The sequence below is a fragment of the Trichosurus vulpecula genome, chromosome 1 (genome assembly GCF_011100635.1).
Source record: "Trichosurus vulpecula isolate mTriVul1 chromosome 1, mTriVul1.pri, whole genome shotgun sequence".
NCBI lineage: Eukaryota > Metazoa > Chordata > Mammalia > Diprotodontia > Phalangeridae > Trichosurus > Trichosurus vulpecula.
This window is the reverse complement of record NC_050573.1, coordinates 262,784,254-262,798,584: the sequence shown is the minus strand read 5'-3', so window position 1 is coordinate 262,798,584 and position 14,331 is coordinate 262,784,254. Positions and strand designations below refer to the sequence as shown.

General features: G+C 36.9%; 1 pseudogene; it reads left to right on the top strand.

Annotated features, from left to right (window-relative positions):
• The first annotated feature begins 9,507 nt into the window (after positions 1 to 9,507).
• LOC118836724 lies at positions 9,508 to 10,735 on the top strand (annotated as a pseudogene).
• The last annotated feature ends 3,596 nt before the right edge of the window (positions 10,736 to 14,331 follow it).

Sequence of the window (14,331 nt, the reverse complement as noted above, 5' to 3'; positions counted from 1 at the left end):
GAGAGAACTGATGAACTGTGCTCAAATTGAAACATATTTTCCCTTTCTCATTTTTCCTGCTTGATTAACATGATTAATGTGGAAATATGTTTGTGTGTGAAATAAACAGATTGATTCTATGCCTTTTTAAAATTGATCTTACTTTCACCTGATTAATTTTGTCCAGCAACTGCATAAAATTTTGGTTCTTTTTTTCTGAAATTGTTCAGAAATTCATCTGGCCTATAATGAGTTAAGTTTAGAAATTCAGTTCTCATGTTAATCACTGTTCAATTTTTGCATTGAACAAATCTTTTACCCTTGAAGAATGCAGGTGGAAAGCAGGAAATCTAGTCTAGTATCTTTATAACACCAAGCTATCCTTCAATGATGTCTTGTTTGTTATCCAAAGAAGTCTAGTCCACTATCTCTAATTTTACAGGTGGAGTCAAGCAATGAACATTTCTCAGTCACAGGAGAGGAGTGTTGCCAGACCTTCATTCCCAATTTCTAATCATGATATTTTCCCTCATGTCTCCACTCTAACCAATTGTTGATTTTTGCGATTCATGATGTCAAGTTCTTTTAGCCAATCATAACTTTTTCCCACCTATGAAGTCATATTCTTTGTTCTGTACTTCCCAAAACTATAAAAGAGAGCTGTTCCCCATCATTAGAAGGCTTACCTTTGTTAAGGAAGCTAAGATCCTATTTTTGGTAAATTTGCACTTTACTAATAAAAATTGATCATGGCTTAGAATGTGTTGGCAAACAGAGTGGGCTCTTAGCACTCAGTTCAACCAAGTGTCCTTTGAGAGTTTGGTCCTTGTGTCTTTGATTGGATTGCAAGTCCTTGGTGACCTCCTTGCCTCAGGGGAGGGCCTAGTTTACACATGGGCTTGAGTGACATGTTTGGGACGTCAGAGGCTTTTAGACCATGTGAGGTTAAGTTGCCTCTTCATGATGATTTTAGGTCACATGGGTGAGTCGCATGTGTGACTCACCCTTGACCCTGAAAAAGATATAAAACCAGGGGTTGTCTTTCTCTTCTTTGGAGCTCTTGCCCACAGCAATAGTGGTGCATGACTCTGGGCCAGCCCTTGTTGTGAGCTCCTGGGCTGAACCTAGATGTTGGTAACTATGAATTGTATTTGGTCTGTCTGTCGATGTTTGTAATTTGTTTGCATTTGTTCCGAAGTTCAGGATGCTGGTTTTTTCCCCTGAACTAAGTGAATGGTATTTGTATACTGAATTAAAGTAAGCTTGTTAACCCCTTAATGTTGCTTTCCTTAGTTAAGCAGATCAAAAGAACCTGGGCTTTGGCAGCATGCTTTTTGTTGAGCTTGTGTTGGTCTTTCACCCTGCTAGCCAGATTGTTGAAACACAGACAGAATTGTGTCAATTCACTTTATTTTGATTAACATATGACTTCACATTTTTTTTAACTTTTTTTGAGAGAGGAAGGCAGGACAATTGGGGTTAAGTGATTTTCCCAAGGTCACACAGTGTCTGAGGCCAGATTTGAACTCACGTCCTCCTGACTCCAGGGCTGGTGCTCTACTCACTGTGCCACCTAGCTGCCCCATGACTTTACATTTAAAATGGGTATCATATTACTTGGTTTCTCAAGTGTGAGATAGAGCTTGGAGTGGGAGAATTTGGAACTGAACATTTCTTTAATGAATGTTTAAAAAATTAAAAGTAAGTAGCTTTATTCCCTCAGAACTTCATCTTTTCCCTTCTCCATATGTCATATTGTAAAACAGGAATAATATCTCCATCCCCCTTCATGTGTTTTTTTTCTTGCTCTTTTGCACTTTGATAACCTTTGAATGGTAAAGGAGGAGGTAAATTTTCCACACATCTAAATATTCTTCTTGTACTTTTATGGACATAAAGATATCTTCTTACCCTCTTTTTTGCCTTTCTTACACTGCTCTTTCATTGTATTCCTGGTAATTTGACTGCTATATTTCCATCTCCATCTTTTTGTTTTTTTTTTCTCCCAACCCCTAAAATCAGTGCTCCTTAATAATCTGTAATAGTGTATCTTATCCTCTTTTTACTTGAAGTAGTAAGGCACTCTGATGTAGAGACAGAAGTTATATGACAAGAAACACAAAAACCACCACTAATTACACTCAAACTCTGATGGAGACAGACCAAGATTGTGAACCTAAGAATTCCAGGAATAGCAATGCTCTACCCTCCCATGCCAAAGGTTCTACATCTAGCCTAGCACAATGAGACCTGCCAACTTCCTATGCAGGTATTGCAGCCACAATTCCTTAAGACATGGCTCATTATCAGAAATGGATATGGTTTCATCAGTGAAAATAACATTAAATATGAATTCCCATCTGCTTTGTCACTGAAATTGAAAGGAATCTTTCCATCTGGTTTACAGTTGAATCATATATAATTATCATTGTATGTGATAATTACACTTCCCCATCAGAAAGCAAACTCCTTAAAAGAAGGGGCTTTCTAGCTTATTCTTTATATCTTCAGTGCTTAACAAAATACTTTGCATATAGAAAACACTGTTAACAATTTTTCTTATTCATTCACTGTATTTTGTCCCTCTTGGATCTTATTTACTCTAAAAGACTCTTTATAGATGACTAGTAAATCTATACATCTAATGGAAATCATATCTATTTGTTTCAGCCTGACATTTTTAACCTTCTGTAATAAACCTTCATTGGAATTCACCTAAAAATAAAAATGAACAATACTGTCCTTTCAACTTCCCTGCTTCTATAGATGGTACCAACATCTTATGAGTCTTCTAGGCTTAAAAGCTTTGGATCATCTTTGGCTATTATTCTCCCTCACCACCTACGTCCTACCAAATATCAACATTTTACTTTTGTAAGGCCAGTCATATTCCCACCATACTGGTTCAACACTTTGTTGTCTCTAGTACATTCTTACAAAATAGCTTCCTAGTAAGTCTCCCTACTTCTAGTTTCTCACATTTTTAACTCATTCTTCACATTCAGATAATCTTCCTAATGAATAAGCTTGGCCATGTAATCTTTAACCTCAGAACCTTTCTAGTTGTGTGACCCTGAGCACTTGTCTTCTGTCTGCCTCAGTTTTCTCATCTGAAAATGGGATTGATGATAGCACCCACATCCCAGGGTTATGCAGATAAAATGAAGATATCTGTAAAGTTACCTCTAAATATCAAAACATTAGATAAATGCTAGATATCACTATCATCATCAACATAAACTCCAATACAATAACTTTTAGTGACTCCCCGTTGTCTAGGATATTTAAATTGACATTTAAAGACTTCCACAATCTGGATTCAAAGTATATTTACATTAATGTTTCTTTGTACATGTTACTTTCTTACTTTTATATTCTAGCAAGACTGTCTTTTCTTCTTGTCTTGTGTCCTATTCTGTAGTGTCCCACCTTCTGCATATTAACAAGCCAGCTCTCTGCCTGACCAGCCCAATTCATAATTCACTTCATACTTGAAGCTTACTCTGATCCCTCCCTCAAGCTAAAAATGATCTTGCGTTTCTCAGAATGTTTAAGAAATATTCTATTAACACTTTATTTTTGCTTTTATCAGATTTTATCTCATGTCTTACTTCTTTTTCATGTATTCCCTTTATACAAGTCTACAGTTTTTGAAGGCATGAATTGTGATACTTTGCTATATATAGATATTTAAAATTTTATCTTTCTTTTTTTGGCTCAGAACCTAGCCTGAAGCTTTGCCTGGAAGAGGAATTTAATGAATGTTATTGCATTTTTTCTGCTTTTATTTTATTTTAATAGTATTTTATTTTTCCAATTACATGTAAAGATAGCTTCCAACATTCAATTTTGTATAATTTTTTTATTTGGGAGGGTGGAGCCAAGATGGCAGCTGGAAAGCAGGGACTTGCTAAGCTCTCCCCCAAATCCCTCCTAACAACTGTAAAAATGGCTATGAACAAATTATTGAGGTATGGAACACATGACATAGTAGAGGGAAACAGATCTCCAGTCCAGGAAAGCCTGGATGACTGCTGGGAAGGTTCTATTGCATGTTGCTGAGAGGAGGGCAGCCCAGCATGGGCCATGCCAGGACAGACCAGACCCAAAATCAGGCAGCTGGTACAGGCCTTGGGGCTGTGAAACAGTGATGTGTAGCAGTTACCAGACTTCTCAACCCACAAACACCAAAGAGGAGGTTAGGGGGAAACTGCAGATCGAGTTCAGAGTGGTCCAGCATCCAGCTCTGGGGGTAGAGGAGGTAGTGCAGCAATGGCAGTAGCAGCAGCAGGAATCTCCTGAGGCTCCTTCAGAACTCCAGTGTCAGTTGCTTCCTGAGTGCCTGGCTCACATGGTGGGGGGAATCTAGCAGCAGAAGAAAGTGGGATTACAAGGAGCACTTTGTGGGCACAAATGCAGATTCTCTTGCTGTGCTCTGCTTGGATCTGTATTGCTTGCCTGTTTGGAGGTTCTTGAGGGAGGAGGAGTGCTGCTGTGACACAGCCTGAGGTGACAGTGGATTAGAAGTAGCTCTGAAAACAGCAGTGCTTGGACCCTAAAGCTTGGGCCAGAAATACTATCTACTCTACAAGAAATCATACCCTGGCAAGAAGCTCAAGGGTCAAGTAGTTGGCTGGGAACATGAACAGGTAGCGAAAACAAACTCAGACTCAAACTCGAACTCTAGATTCCTTTTTTGGTGACAAAGAAGATCAAAACATACAGCCAGAAGAAGGCAACAAAGTCAACGAGCCAACATCAAAAGCTTCCAAGAAAAATATGAATTGGTCTCAGGCCATGGAAGAACTCAAAAACAATTTGGAAAAGCAAGCAAGAGAAGTAGAGGAAAAAATTGGGAAGAGAAATGAGAGTGATGCGAGAAAACCAGGAAAAACAAGTCAATGACTTGCTAAAGGAGACCCAAAAATACTGAAGAAAATAATACCTTAAAGAATAGACTAACCCAAATAGCAAAAGAGCTCCAAAAAGCAAATAAGGAGAAGAATGCCTTGAAAGGCAGAATTAGCTAAATGGAAAAGGAGGTTCAAAAGACCACTGAAGCAAACACCACCTTGAAAATTAGTTTGGAGCAAGTGGAAGCTAGTGACTTTATGAGAAATCAAGATATTATAAAACAGAACCAAAGGAATGAAAAATTGGAAGACAATGTGAAATATCTCATTGGAAAAACCACTGACCTGGAGAATAGATCCAGGAGAGATAAAGTAAAAATTATTGGACTACCTGAAAGGCATGATCAAAAAAAGAACGTAGACATCATATTTCAAGAAATTGTCAAGGAGAACTCCCCTGATATTCCAAAGCCAGTGGGTTAAATAGAAACTGAAAGAATCCACTTATTGCCTCTTGAAAAAGATCCCAAAAAGAAAACTCCTAGGAATATTGTCACCAAATTCCAGACAGTCCAGGTCAAGGAGAAAATACTGCAAGCAGCCAGAAAGAAACAATTGAGTATTGTGGAAACATAATCAGGATAACACAAGACCTAGCAGCTTCTACATTAAGGGAACAAAGGGCTTGAAATATGATATTCTAGAGGTCAAAGGAGCTATGATTAAAATCAAGAATTACCTACCCAGCAAAACTGAGCATCATGCTCCAAGGCAAAATATGGATTTTCAATAAAATAGAGGACTTTCATGCTTTCTCAATGAAAAGACCAGAGCTAAGTAGAAAATTTGAAGCATGAAAAAGTGAATAAGAAAAAGAATTCATAAGGGAGTTACTAAAGTTGAACTGTTATGTTTACATTCCTACATGGAAAGATGATGTGTGTAATTCAGAAGACCTTTCTCAGTATTAGGGGAGTTGAAGGAAATATAGACAGAGGGCACAGGATAAGTTGAATATTAAGCGATGATATATAAAAAAATGAAATAAATTTAAGAGGTGAGAGAGGAATATATTGAGAGAGCAAGAAAGGGAGAGATAGAATGGGGCAAATTATCTCACATAAAAGTGGCAAGAAAAAGCAGTTATGTTTGAAGTGAAGAGGGGGTAGGTGAGGGGGAATGAGTGAATCATACTCTCCTCAGATCCAACTTGAGGAGGGAATAACATGCACACTCAATTGGGTATCTTACTCCACAGGAAAGTAAGGGGAAGTGGATAAAAAGTGGGGTATAATAGAAGGGAGTGCAGATAGGGGGAGGAAGTAATCAAAAGCAAACGCCTTTGAAAAGGGACAGAGTCAAGGGAGAAAATTGAATAATGGGGAAAGGATGGAAGGAAATATAGTTAGCCTTTCACAACATAAGCACTGTGGAAGTGTTTTACATAATGATACACATGTGGCCTATATTGAATTGCTCGCCTTCCTAGGGAGGGTGGGAGAGAATTTGGAACTCAAAGTTTTAAAAGCAGATGCTTAAAACAGGTTTACAATCTCACTTTAATTAAACATACATACATCATTCACTTAGTTCAGTGGAAAAAAAACCAGCATCCTGAACTTCCGAGAAAATACAAACAGAAATTACAGGCATACATTACATAAATGGAACAAGTAATACAAACCAATAGACAGCTTTCCAGCTGTCTGCCCAAGATCTGGGTTTTCAAACCTCGGGGGCACCTTAAGATACCCAGCATCTCATCAGCAACACTCTTCTAATGAGTGTGCCCGTAAAGGAAAAACACTATCCTCTGAGTTTATATAATTTCTTTAGGGTCAAAGGGCATCACAACCATGCAAATTCAAAACCATGTGACTTAGGCCTTCTTGTGACTTAAACTGTTGCTCAGGGTTAGAGGGCAGAACTTGGCCTTCCCTTGATATAAGCAGGTCATCACAGACTCCCAAATCAATCAAAGATTCCTTAGTGCTGAGAAGCACTCCAAAACAAAAACAACAAAAAGTCCACTTTGCTTGCCATTACATTTGAAAGGCAAGACTCATCAAAGGTACTTAATTACATCAGCATTCCAAAAGAGAAAACAGTAAAAAAGTCCCACTATAATTACCTAATTACCATAACAATAATACAACTCCAAACCCAGTGAGTACTTTTTCCTTACTACATGTATTATATATTCCTAGAGCACATACTTTGAGCCTGATGATAAACCAATTGAGCTGGTTTGCCAGATCACGTGATAAGCAAGATGGCTGTATAGTTGAGTTCTATATATTTCTTCAAAACCAAAAGCTCAAAATTAAGAAATTATGCCACAGATATGAGCAATTACAGCTGAATTTACAACTTGAGATGACAAAACTCTATATAATCTAGAAATCTCAGAAATTAATGCCAGAGAACTTTGTTATTTACAATTCTTATTAGGCATCTTTTGTCAGATGGAAATTTCAGGGAGGGTAGAAAATATATGATGAATTACACAGAGCTGCAGATTAGAGAAAATAGCACATTATGACTGATGAAAAGGAACTGGAAATTTCTCTGTGGAAAGTCCTGTACTGTAGAGATTATTCAGTGTAAGGACCCAGGCTTGAGTGACCCACATATTTGCTGAGAATGCCTAAAACAATACACTCTAGGATGACTGCGAAACATCTCAAGAGGGATGAATAATAGACAGAAGAATTTCTAAAAGTAAGTGAAGTTGAATATAGGAGAAAGCTAAAAATCCAGAAGATCAAGGGAAACTTGAATAAAATTCTATTCCAGAAGCAGATAAAAAAGATAAGATCAAAATAAAAAACAGAAGGACAGATGAACAAAACATCAAAAAGAAAGAAATTAACATTGAAAGAATATTATAATATGAAGAGAAATAAAACACTAGCTGACAAAAAATAATATCTGTGGATATCTCTAGAAATCATTGGGCAATAGCAAAATATTCTAGAAATATTCAGAAGGGAAATACGAAAGGAATGAATTTATGACAGAAAACTGACCTTTTAATATTGAATTAAAAAACACAACACAAGTAACATAATAGAAAAAAAAAATCACATGATAGATAATTTAGACCTAAGAGAGGTAATAACAGATTTGGACCACAAAGATTATCAAGGTGGAAAAAATGTAGCTAAAGAGAAGCTAAAGTCATTAATATTAATAGAATGTATGACTCTATATAAACTTAACAATTGAACCAAGAGACAGAATTGAGCCCAGAATTAGGAAGACTCATCTGTCTGAGTCATATCTGCCCAGAGATATTTAGTAGTTATGTGAACCTGGGCAAGTCACTTAACTCTGTTTTGCCTTAGTATCCTCATCTGTAAAATGAACTGGAAAAGGAATCGGCAAATCACTCTAGTATCTTTGCCAAGAAGACCCCATGAATATTTGGTCCATAGGCTCATGAAGAGTCAGATATAAGTGATTGATTGAACAACAACAATGAAGGAATTGAAGCTATCATACAAAATACCCTATCCTGAAAATCTAAGCCTTATCAGCAGTGGAAAAAATATGATTGTAAAAAGAGAGTTAAAGCATTCACTTAAAATAAACTCACAAAAACATTATCACCTACATAGGATTAATAGATTATTGTACTTAAAAACACCTCAAACCACAGAAGCATAACATGAATACACAACTGTAATGAAAAGTAATTAAATAAATTATTTTTTTAACCTGGTCTGACACGTAAATCTTGGGCCTGAGTGGACAGTAAAAAAAAACTGAAGGGGTAGTCCTTTGAAAATATGAATGCAGAAATACATTACAAAAAGAGAAAAAAAGAGAGAAGAGGAGTAAAAGTCAAGTTTATAAAACCCAGGAGGTATATCAATTTAATTGTCATGATGTGGTGCCCAGATTAGAAACAGCATTGGTTATAATTCTTCTTTACAACTCGACTATTATGTAAATAAGTTCAATGTGAAGGTATATGTAGAACCTACATTGGAATACATGCCATCTTGGGGGAGAGGAGAGGAGAGAGCAGGAGGCAGAGAAAATTTGGAACCCAAACACTTGTAGACCTTAGTGTTGTAAACTAAAAATTAAAAATAAATTAATAATTAAAAAATAAAAATACAGGGAACCAAGTCAAATTTATAAGAAAACAAGTCAAGGCCCAATTGAGAAATCATCAAAGGATATGAACAGACAGTTCTCAGAAGAAGAAATTAAATATATCTATAGCCATATGAAAAAATGCTCTAAATCACTACTGATTAGAGAAATGCAAATAAAAACAACTCTTAGGTACCACATCTCTCCTGTCAGATTGGCTAACATGACAAAACAGGAAAATGATTAATGTTGGAGAGGATGTGGGAAAATTGGAACATTGTTACATTGTTGGTGGAGTTGTGAACTGATCTAGCCATTCTAGACAGCAATTTGGAAGTATGCCCGAAGAGCTATAAAAGGTGCATATCCTTTGACCCAGCAATACCACTTCTAGCACTGTATCCCAAAGAGATCATACAAGGGGGAAATGGACCCATATGTATAAAAATATTTATAGCAGCTATTTTTGAAATGGCAAAGTATTGGAAATCAAGAGGATGCCCATCAATTTGGGAATGGCTAAGCAAATCATAGTATATGAATGTAATAGAATACTATTGTGCTATAAGAAATGAGGAGGAACTCCCCAGGTCCCTGGATTCCACCAGGACTGAGTGCCCCAGGTAACTGCCCAGAGTGGAGATATGAGCAGCTTCAGGCAGAACGTCAACAAGGAGTTCCACAAATATCAGAGGCTACAGCAGCAACAAGAGGAGGCCAAGCTCATGGCCAGCAGCTCACTGAGGACCCCAAGGGCAATGACCCTAACATTTTTGTGGACCAGCGCATGCCACCACTTAAGGGTGGGACCGGGACAAGAAGACTTGGTTCCCTAAGATGACAAAAGATTTCTTTGCCAATTATCAGGGTAATTATGGATTCCCTGCTGATAGCTCCTCTTCTTCTGGTGGGCAAAAAGAGAAACAGACTAATGTAGATGTAAAAGCACCACAAAAACCTACAGATCAAAAAGCCCCATAAAACACTGAAAAGAAAGAGAAGGTGAAAAGAGAAAGCCTGAACCAGGATAGTTTCATGTCGAGGAAGACAAAAATACAAATGTGTATGTGACTGGCTTACCTCCAGACATTACAAAGGATGAATTTCTATAGCTCATGTCCAAATGTGGCATCATCATGAGAGACCCACAGACAGAAAAATATAAAATCAAGCTTTATAAAGATAAACAAGGAAATCTTAAAGGAGATGGACTTTGCTGTTATTTGAAGAGAGAATCTGTGGATCTAGCATTAAGACTTTTGGATGATGATGAAATCAGGGGCTACAAATTGCATGTGGAAATGGCAAAATTTCAGCTAAAGGGAGAATATGATGCCAGCAAAAAGAAGAAGAAATGCAAAGACTACAGGAAAAAGATGTCTCAGCAACAAAAACAGCTGGATTGGTGGCCTGAGAAGAAAGCAGATACTACTCGAATGCAGCATGAGCAGGTGGTTATTAACAAGAATATGTTCCACCCGAAGGATTTCAAGGCTGAAACATTGTTCCTAAATGAGATCTGGGAAGACCTCTGAACAGAGTGTGAAAAGTTTGGGGAAGTCAAGAAGGTCCTTCTCTTTTACCGACACCCAGATGGGGTGGCCTCTGTGTCCGATAAGGAACCAGAAGAGGCTGACCTATGTATACAAGCCCTCAATGTGAGGTGGTTTGGCGGTTGTCAATTAAACGTGGAAGTATGGGATGGAGAGACTTATTTTCAGGTGGAGCAGACATCGAGAGAGAAGAAAGAAAGACAGAAACACTGGGAGTCTTTTTTAGAGCATCATAACAAGAAGTAAGAAATGGATTCCTCTGATCCAAATTCTGCTTCCAGAAGTGTGGGCCTGGTAAAAAGGAAACCATCCCTAATGGCTATGATCTAGTTTCCTGGAGCAAAGGAAGAAGCTGGTAATGGGGAATGCAGTGGAGGAGGGATTCGATCTAAGGACAGCAGCTTGGGCCATGGTCATAATCAAGTCTAGACTTCCATTAAACCCTTAAGCATGTTTTGTAGGGCATGCTTGGATTTCTTTGTGCTTCAGAGTCACTACTGGTAGTGTTTCCATGAATACATGCATATTAATCAGATATCATCTACTTAGTGCTTTTAAGTTTTCATTAAAAGCAGTATTTAATGAGGAACTAAAAATATTTGTTAATAGGCTGACCTAGTGAAACATCCCAAGTCCCAAGTGTGAGTGAACTGAATTTGTTTATGTCTAATCCTTCCTTGTAAATTCTCTAAAGGTAAAGTATATGTAAATATGTAAAGTATATTGTAGTCTAACTTCAAAATTTGTGATCATAAAGCTAAAAATACTTTGGTAATATTTGAATTGAATTTAAAGCTTAAGTTGAATTTTAAATGACTATTAAATGTTTTCTTTTCTATTTTTAAACAAGGAAGTGATGAAATTGATGGTTTCAGGGAAACCTGGGAAGACTCGTATGAACTGATGCAGAGTGAAGTGAGCAGAACCAGTAGTACAATTTATATAGGAACAATAATGTTGTAAGGGCAAACAATTGAAAGACTTAAGAGCTCTGATCATCATGATAACCAACATGATTCCAGAGAACCCAATTATGAAACATGCTACCATCTCTTGACTGAGAGGTGATGGACTCAGGGTGCAGAATGAAACATATATTTTTAGGACGTGAAACTGGAGGAATTTGTTTTGCTTGACTATGCATATTTGTTACAAGGGTTTTGCTTTGTTTTGTTTTCAGTGGGAGAGGGCAGATGGGAGGGAGAAAATAGATTTTTGTTAATTGAAAAAACAATTAATTAAAAAAGAAGAGAAAAAAGAAATGAGGAGCAAATGGACTTCATTATTACCTGGAAAGACTTATATGAACTGATGCTGAGTGAAGGGAGCAGAACCAGGAGATCATTATACATGATTACAGACACACAATATCTGTAAGGACTAACTTTGATAGACTTAGTTCCTCCCATTAATACAAGGTTCAAAGACAGCTCCAAAAGACTCATGATGGAAAAATCTATGCACACCCAGAAAAAGAATTATGGAGTCTAAATGCAGATTGAGGCAAACTATTTGCTCTCTTTTTTCCTTCTTTTTTGAATTGCCTTTCTTCTTTCTTATGAAAGAAAAAAAAGAAACAGCAGCTACCTGGACTCAAACAGACCTCTAAATTAGATTCAGATTTGTGAAAGGACAGAAAAAGAGGAGAAAGTTTAACCAGAGCAGGAGGGGCAGGGGAAAATAATATTTCAGAATGGCCAATGTCTAACACAGTAGGTTGGGAAACACTTGTCAGAAAAAAAAAAGTCAACTATTATCTCACAAACCTATAGAAGAAGAATAATTCCAGAGTTAACTTTTATTTCTAGAAACATCAAGTTAAAAGGGAATGTGACCCTTGCAGGGCCCCTAGGTGATACAGTGTCTGGAGTGCTCGATTTAGTCAGGGACACTTGAATTCAGATACTTCCTCTTGCTGAGACTGTGTGAACCTAAGTAAGTCACTTAACCTCTCTGTGCCTCAATTACTCATTTATGAAATGATGAGATAAAAATGATGGTCTTTGCATTTCCTTCTAGGTCTAAAAGTATGATCCTATAAAATGATTAAGGTCAGAACAATTGACTATTTCAAATGAGGAGAAAAAATATTGGTACTTTTCTAACCTAGTTTTCAAGGCAGAAAAAGATTTATATGAAGATCTTTTTCATAGATCTCATAAGTTTTGATGCACTATCTACTGGTGAAGATCACAACAATCCTCATCTATTCACCACATATAATTCTTGTGCATCTGTTTTCACAAACCTCCATAGAGATATAACCCAATGGACCAGAAGTTTTTCTTCTAGGCTTTATTTAATAGGTACCAGCCTAAATCCCAAGTTGTTCCAACCCTGATTTCTTACTCTCAGTACATGATGAATCTAAAGTATTTTCTTAATCTTTGAAGATATTATACTCTTTTATGGATTTATTTTGTGCATATAGGTAACTTGATTATGCAGAATAGAAAAAAAATATATGTATTAGGGTACGTAGAAAGAGATATAATAGAACAATGAATACTTTAAGTATGCCTTTACTATGTAGTGTCAAAGAAATCTACACATTCTGAAGTATAAGGGGAAAAAATCCTGAAAATCAGTTATAGTACTGAATGACAGTGATGAAGAAGAAATAAGGAGGAAAGAATGAAGGAAGAGAAGAGAAGCAGAAGCAGAAGCAGAAGCAGAAGCAGAAGAAGAAGAAGAAGAAGAAGAAGAAGAAGAAGAAGAAGAAGCAGGAGGAGGAGGAGGAGGAGGAGGAGAAGGAGAAGGAGGATGAGGAGGTCTTAATAAAGTGATTTTGTTTTAGTTCTACTTCTAATTTGGACACTGTGTCAAAATTTTTCTTCATCACCTCTCCTTTTAAGTGGACTTGGTGTGGGAGTGAGGTAGTATACCCTCTCATGGAGAGCATTTCCTTCCTTCCTTCCTTCCTTCATTTCTCTCTCTCTCTCTCTCTCTCTCTCTCTCTCTCTCTCTCTCTCTCTCTCTCTTTCTTTCTCTGTCTGTCTCTCTGTTTCTGCCTCTGTGTGTCTTTGTTTGTATATCTGTCTGTGTCTGTCTGTCTTTCTCTCTGTGTGTATCTCCTCCCCACCCCTTTTAGGAAAAGCAATACCAGAGAATTGAAAATTTTTCTGTCTAGCCAAGATTTTCAATACACCCAAACAAGAATGGTCCAACAATAACTTAGTTAGCTTTATTTCTCTATCATTTCCTGAATGTATTTTCATGAAACTTCATAATCTACTTTTGTCTTTATTTTGCTTTAAATCTACGTATCTTCATTATCTCGATTTTCATAGCTCTCTTAAATCTATTTCCTCCTTGGTTTCTGTCATCTTAGTTTAACTGTGATGCATATGAATGCAATTTCCTGGAAACATTGTGAAAGTTAATCTCCACATGCAAATGGATATCATCTAATTTTTTTTGAAAAATTCTTTCATTTTTTTCTGAATGACATGTAAAAAATAATTTTTTCTGTATTTTCGAGTTCCAAATTCCCTCCTCCTTCTCTTCCCTTTTCTTGAAAATATAATCACTTTGATATAGATTATATATGTATAATTATGCAAAACATATTTCATTAGCCATGAGAGCACAAACCAAAAAAAAAGAAAAGAAAAAAAGTTTAAAGAAGTATACTTCAATCTGCATTCAAACTCTATCAATTCTTTCTCTAGAGGTGGATAGCACTTTTCATCATAAGTCCATCAGAATTATCTTGCAACATTGTATGTCTGAGAATAGCTGTCATTCACAGGTGATGTTGGCACAATATTGCTGTTACTGTGTGCAAAGATTTCCTGCCACTATCCAGTTTTTGCGTCAGTTCATCTAGGTCTTCCCAGTTT